The sequence below is a fragment of the Bison bison genome, unplaced genomic scaffold, assembly GCF_000754665.1.
Source record: "Bison bison bison isolate TAMUID 2011002044 unplaced genomic scaffold, Bison_UMD1.0 scf7180017864341, whole genome shotgun sequence".
Lineage (NCBI taxonomy): Eukaryota > Metazoa > Chordata > Mammalia > Artiodactyla > Bovidae > Bison > Bison bison.
In genome coordinates, this window is record NW_011494913.1 from 1,364,182 (window position 1) to 1,372,072 (window position 7,891).

The following is a 7,891-nucleotide window of genomic DNA, read 5'->3' on the forward strand; positions in this document are numbered from 1 at the left end:
CATAGGTATATATATATATCCCTGCCTTTTGAACCTCTCTCCCATCTCCCTCCCCATCCACCCCTCTGGATTGATATAGGGCAGCTGCTTGAGTTTCCTGAGCCATACAGCAAATTCCCATTGGCTATTTATTTTACATATGGTAATATAAGTTCCATTTTACTCTTTCCATACATCTCACCCTCTCTTCCCCTCTCCCCATGTCCATAAGACTATTCTCTATGTCTGTCTCTCCATTGCTGCCCTTGAATAAATTATTCAGTACCATTTTGCTAGATTCCATATATGTGTGTTAGAATACAATATTTATCTTTCTCTTTCTGACTCACTTCACTCCGTATAGTAGGTTCTAGGTTCATCCACCTCATCAGAACTGACTCGAATGTGTTCCTTTTTATGGCTAAGTAATATTCCATTGTGTATATGTACCAAAACTGCTTTATCCATTCATCTGTCAATGGACATCTAGGTTGCTTCCATTTTCTAGCTATTGTAAATAGTGCTGCAGTGAACAATGGGATACATGTGTCTTTTTCAACCCTGGTTTCCTCAGGGTATATGCCTAGGAGTGGCATTGCTGGGTCATACCGTGGTTTTATTCCTAGTTTTTTAAGGAATCTCCATACCGTCCTCCGTAGTGGCTGCATCAATTTACATTCCCACCAACAGTGCAAGAGCATTCCCTTTTCTCCACACCCTCTCCAGCATTTATTGTTTGTAGACTTTTTGATGATGGCCATTTTGACCAGTGTGAGGTGATATCTCATTGCAGTTTTGATTTGCATTTCTCTAATAATGAGTGATGTTGAGCATATTTTCATGTGTTTATTAGCCATCTGTATGTCTTCTTCGGAGAAATGTCTCTTTAGGTCTTTTTCCAACTTTTTGATTGGGTTGTTTGTTTTTCTGGCATTGAGTTGTATGAGCTGCTCATATATTTTGGAAATTAATCCCTTGTCAGTTGTTTCATTTGCTATTATTTTCTCCCATTCTGAAGGTTGTCTTTTCACCTAGCTTATAGTTTCCTTTGCTATACAAAAGCTTTTAAGTTTAATCGGGTCCCACTTGTTTACTTTTGTCTTTATTTCCATGACTCTAGGAGGTGGGTCATAGAGGATCTCACTTTGATTTATGTCATTGAGTGTTCTGCCTATGTTTTCCTCTGAGTTTTATAGTTTCTGGTCTTACATTTAGGTCTTTAATCCATTTTGATTTTCTCTTTGTGTATGGTATTAGGAAGTGTTCTAATTTCATTCTTATACATGTAGCTGTCCAGTTTTTCCAGCACCATTTATTGAAGAGGCTGTCTTTGCTCCATTGTATATTCTTGCCTCCTTTGTCAAAAATAAGGTACCCATAGGTGCATGGGTTTATTTCTGGGCTTTCTATCTTGTTCTATTGGTCTATATTTCTGTTTTTGCGCCAGTACCATACTGTCTTGATTACTGTAGCTTTATAGTATAACCTGAAGTCAAGAAGTTTGAATCGGCCAGCTCCATTCTTCTTTCTCAAGACTGCTTTGGCTATACAGGGTCTTTTGTGTTTCCATATGAATTGTGAAGTTTTTTGTTCTAGTTCTGTGAAAAATGCCATTGGTAATTTGATAGAAATCACATTGAATCTGTAGATTGTGTTTGGTAGTATAGTCATGTTCACAATATTGATTCTTCCTACCCAGCAACATGGGATATCTTTCCATCTGTTTATGTTGTCTTTGATTTCTTTCATTAGTGTCTTATAATCTTCTGTGTACAGTTCTTTTATCTTCTTAGGTAAGTTTATTCCTAGATATTTGATTCTTTTTGTTGCAATGGTGAATGGTATTGATTCCTTAATTTCTTTTTCTGATTTTTCATTGTTAGTATATATAAATGAAAGTGATTTCTGTGTATTGATTTTGTATCCTGAACCTTTGCTAAATTCACTGATTAGCTCTAGTAATTTTCTGATACTATCTTAAGGGTTTTCTATGTACAGTATCATGTCATCTGCAAACAGTGAGAGTGTTATTTCTTCTTTTCCAATCTGGATTCCTTTTATTTCTTTTTCTTCTCTGATTGTTGTAGCTAAGACTTCCAGAACTATGTTGAATAACAGTGGTGAAAGTGGGCACCATTGTCTTGTTCCTGATCTTATGGGGAATCCTTTAAGTTTTTCACCATTGAGAATAATGTTTGCTGTAGGCTTATCATATATGGCCTTTACTATGTTGAGGTCCATCTAGTCAAGGCTATGGTTTTTCCAGTGGTCATGTATGGATGTGAGAGTTGGACTGTGAAGAAGGCTGAGCACTGAAGCATTGATGCTTTTGAACTGTGGTGTTGGAGGAGACTCTTGAGAGTCCCTTGGACTGCAAGGAGATCCAACCAGTCCATTCTGAAGGAGATCAGCCCTGGGATTTCTTTGGAAGGAATGATGCTGAAGCTGAAACTCCAGTACTTTGGCCACCTCATGTGAAGAGTTGACTCATTGGAAAAGACTCTGATGCTGGGAGGCATTGGGGGCAGGAGAAGAAGGGAACGACAGAGGATGAGATGGCTGGATGGCATCATCGATTTGATGGACGTGAGTCTGAGTGAACTCCAGGAGATGGTGATGGACAGGGAGGCCTGGCGTGCTGTGATTCATGGGGTCACAAAGAGTCAGACATGACTGAGCAACTGAACTGAACTGATGTTGAGGTAGGTTCCTTCTATGCCCATTGTCTGAAGAGTTTAAATCATAAATGGGTGCTGAATTTTGTCAAGGCTTTTTCTGCATCTATTAAGACGATCATATGGTTTTTATCTTTCAATTTGTTAATATGGTATATCACATTGATTGACTTTTATATACTGAAGAATCTTTGCATTCCTGGAATAAACCCAACTTCATCATGGTGTATGAGCTTTTTGATGTGTTTCTGAATTCTATTTGCTAATATTCTGTTGAGGATTTTTGCATCTATGTTCATCAGTGCAAGCACTTTTTGAACCAGTTATGAGTCAGCAGCAGGATCCAAACAAACACATAAACAAGAAATGATCAGAAAACATTTCCTGGCCTGGCAGAACCTAGGGTCTGTTGGGAGTGTACCAGAAAATAAGCAATACAGTTGGGTGTGATGCCTGCTGTGATGGGGAAGAAAAATATGCCTGCAGAACTCTGAACTCCTGCCCAAGCCAGGCCTCAAGGAACAGCGAAGGCTCTCCTGCTCAAAGAATGTCTGAGACCCATAGTATGAGAAGAAGCTACTCTCTCTGATAAAAGAGCAGAGCTGTCTGATCAGGCAGTGCATGGAGCATAAGCAGCAGCCCAAGATGGAAAATACTAAGTCATTCTGAGAGGCTGGAGAAGAGTCTGAGACAGAAAGGAGCAAAATAAGCCCAGGAAAGACATGCAGAATCATGTAGTTAGTTGCCTTCAGGTACTATCCAAAGGACTAATGAGCAGGCCCAGAAAAATGTAAAGGATGAAGATGTGATCAGATCTGTGTTGTAGGACAATCATCTTCAGGTGGCATTTAGAAGGTCAAAGAGAGAGTGTGGAGCTGAAGGCAGGAAAGCAATGCAGAGACAGGCTTCACAGTGGTGCTGGTCGTCCAGGCAGTGCAGTGGAGGAAGGGGCAGAGGGCACTAGGGGTGAGGGGGTGCTCCGTGGTCAAAGGTCCAAGCTGTAGAAGACCACTGATATGCAGTAACAGCAGCATGCAGGGGGGCCCTGGCCACACACACCGGGAGCTGCATGCAGTGGCCTAGGATCTTGTCCTTTTCTCAGGATGCCACGATGTTCCCTTCCCCAGGTGTCCTACCTGTGGGACAAACCACTTCCTGAGCATCAGCAGCCTTGGCACTTGGTGAGTCATTGTCATGTTCCATCCTGCAAACCACATCTGGAGATGTGAGAGGAAGCAGGACCTCCACCTCAGTTTCCAGAAGGACTACCACAGGACAGTCTCCCAAGGACATGAGCACTGCTGCCCAGGGTACCCTTTGCACTGCTGCTGGGGGGAGTTCCTAGGAGGCCTGTGAGCAGTGGGCACTGCCAAATTAGCATCCTCTGTGACCGTGGGTGAAAGAAGGAAAAAGTGGTAAATAGAGGGAGAGTGGCGCTTGCTATGTGGGCTTTGGGCAGAGGTGCTGGTTGGAGCAGGCAAAGGGGCAGAGGGGAACTCACCAGGAGAGGATCTCTGAGGGCCACTTGAGGGCATTTCACAGACCCGCCCCTGGGCTTCCTGCCCCTACACTGAAGTGTAGTACTGAGGACTCCCAAGGGGCCCCTAAAGGCAAGGCCTCAGGTAGACGTTGGCAGTCTCCCCAAGCAGGCAGCATGGACAGCAGCCAAGGGCTGATGCGGCTGCTCAGTCAGTTTCCTGAAGGGGCACATGCAATGCAGCCAAGCTCATTGTGAACAGGGATGTGAGGGTGGACTCGGGATTCCTTGAACCTCAAGACCTGCAGGCAAGTCTCTAGCTCTATCCTGCTGATGCCTTTGATTCCCTTTTCTGTCTTTTTAAACTCAGAAAAGACACCCCTGCTATTTTTCTTATTCCTCAGCTAACTGCTCTCAGATGAGTTCATCCACCCTCTCTCTCTAAAGGCTTCTTGGGCAGTTCATGTGCTTCTCCTGCGTAGGTGGCTCCTCTCTCCATCATTTGCTTCTCAGGGGAAGGTGGGAACTCCTATCATGATCACAATGATTGTCACCCCATATAACAACTTATTTTATTAACGAAATGATTAGGATTAAATTAGGAAATGTTTTTATTATATCAAATTCCTCTTTTTCTATAATTGCATTTTTATTTCATCTTTCATCCAGAAGTCATTTATGAAAGTTACCTCTTGATTCCACTTATAATGGATTTTTTAAAACTCTATTGCACCCCAGTCAGAAAATGTGACTTAGGTTCTTTTATACTCTTGGGAACATAAGGAGATTTTCCTGGCAGCATACACTCTCATCCACTTTTTAATCCTTGATTTGATTTATCTCCTAGTCAGCCAAAATATATCTTACAGCAGTTTATGGGAAGAATAAGAAAGTGACACGCTTTCTAAACCATTGCATTCCTGAAAGTGTCTTTTTACAGCTTCACACATGAATGACAATTTAGCCGAAGGTAGAATTCTTGGGTCACCACTTTCTTCATCTAAACCTCTGGAGATGGTGGTTCTGTGTTGGAGTGAAATCCAAGGTGAGCGGCTGTTTATTCTTCTGTAAGTACACTGTTCTTCTGTTGAGCTGCTTACAGGAATTTTTTTTTTAATTCCTTTAAATCATTCTCTTCTTTTATCCTCAAAGGTACCCAGGGATACCTCAGAGGAGGTGAGACACTATGCGGAGAGATGAGGGAGGTGCTGATGGAAATTCTGTGGCTTCTGGGAAGCCTTCTCTGCAGGGACCACACTTTCCATAGTAATTTTGCCAGCTACACCAAATATTAACAACAAGCACAATAACTCAGTCATGTGCTCCTGCGCTCTCATTTCCCCTCCACGGGCAGAGCTTTATTATAAATCAATAGAATTTCTACAGCAGGGCAAAAGTAACATGTGTGGGATTGAGGAAATAATAAGTTGAACCTTGAAAAGAATTTTCCTCTTTGTATGATATTTTTCCCTAGGAGCTCCTTGTTTCAACAACAGATGCTGCTGTTCTCATGCCCAATTCCCTCTGAATGTTGCCTCTGTCCTTGCCTGAATATAGCAGGTTGGAATCCCCATAACACAACTGTTATGGGCTTCCCAAGTGGTGCTAGTGGTAAAGAACCCACCGGCCAATACAGGAGACATAAGAGATGCAGGTTCGAGAACTGCTGGTGTCCTGAACCATCCCCTCACCCAAGTCTTCTACTACTAGACGACGTGACTGTACTCCAGGACCTAAACAGGGTATCCCAGGAAAAGGATCAGAAGAGGAAAAGGTACCATATTCATGGAGAGTGTCTTGCTAAAAACAGGACTGGCCTCAGGATGCTGGGCAACAGGACCTTGCTATAGGACATCTGCTTGATTTTCCTTCTGTCTGCAGGACAGCCTCCAGGGAAACCACTGCCCAGCTACGGTGAGGACCCTTCCCCCACTGCTCTGTGAATGCTATATGGCGCACTCCTGTGAGAGAATACACATGGCAACCCTGCTACGGGAAGCCCCATGCCCATAAAGGTAAGTGAGAGGAGACCTGAAATTGCTACATGGCATAGCTAGGCTGAGAGGCAAGGGTGAAACCTTTACTTCTCACTTAATATCTGTTATGGACCCACTGGGTGTGCATACCTTGCCCCCAAGAATAACACAAAATTCATATGCTGCAATCTACTCCACAGCCTGATGGTGTTTGGAGCTGGGGCCTTCGGGAGGGGATTAAGTCATGAGGATGGAGCTGCCATGAGGTGATTGGTGCCCATGTAAGACAGTGAAGAGCCTGGCACTCTGTCCTCCATCATGTGGGGACTCGGCAGAGAATGAGGTCATCTAAGAACTAGGAAGTGAGCCCTCATCAGACACTGAATCTTCCAGAGCCTTGATCTTGGACTTCCCAGCCTACAGAACTATGAGAAATCAAGTTCTGGTGTTTAAGCTACCCAATCTATGGTAACTTTGTTGTCACAGCTCAAATTGAGACAATGTCTCAATATATTATCTTGCCATATGTTTTGTTTATTCAGTCGCTGAGTTGTGTCTGACTCTACGACCCATGAACCGTAGCCTGCCAGGCTCTTCTGTCCATGCAATTTTCCAGGCAAGAATGCTGGAGTGGGTTGCCATTTCCTTTTCCAGGGGAATCTTCCTGGATCATGGATTGAACGCATGTCTCCTGCACTGGCAGGCAGATTCTTTAACACTGAGCCACCAAGGAAGCCCATCTTGCCATGTGCTCATGACTAAAAAGCACTGCTCTGACGTATGGATACAAGGAGATGTGCTCCTAAAATTCATCTATTCCTAAGCACTTCCAGAAACACCAGACCTAAGAGATACTCATCAGAAAAATGGTTTAGTTACCAAATGAGTTTCAGTTGGGAAAGCTCATCCTTAACTTAAAACTTAAAAAGCACATCAATGTTTTAAAAGCTCTGAAGAGGCCTGAAGAAAATATTATCAGTGAATAGCCCAGCGTTTCCCAAATTATTTGACTACAAAGAATCCTTTTTGAGAAATACTCATTCATCAGACAGACTATGGAACACACTTGGGAAAGTATTACGCTAAGAAAATCTTCCAGATCAAAGGAATTGCCACACTCTGCCTTCAGCAGGAAATTAACAAAAGAGGAAGCTGAGTATAACCTGTTCATTGAATGAGCTTGACTCCATAAGGTTCAAGAAGAAAGTAAATGTGCTCCTTCTGATCAGATCTCCCTCCCCTTCACCTGCTCAGCCAAACCAGACTTGTCTGTCCCTGAATGAAATCTCGGGCAGGCCCCAGAGCTATCTCAGTCATTCTCAAGTATTAATAATTGATCTCTTGTTCAAGAGTTAAAATAGCCTGTCAATTTGAATATCAGAACTTCGATCTCTCATCCAATTTAAAATGTCTCTCTCCAAACCACAAGAAGGAATAGAGAGAAAGCCAATAATGGGGAAGGAAGGGCAGTTATAGTCTTTTCGCTTTGCTTCCATATTTTCCTTAAGCATTCCCCCAGGCTTTTCATGCTTCCTCCATGCACCATGCTGCTCCAGGCTCCTCTGATGGGGAAAAGAGGAACAAGAAAAGTAAGAAATGGCAACGTGTCTCATATGCCTTGTGCTGTCTCTGATTCTCTCTGGGTTTCTTAATGCCCTTAACCATGCAGATACTTAAACACTGACTCTGCTGCCTATGGGAGTATTGTGGGGTTTCTTCAAGAGACCCTCAATGCCTTCATGCTGCTGGTGTCAGTGCTGCCTCTTCTAGGGACTTCCCTGGAA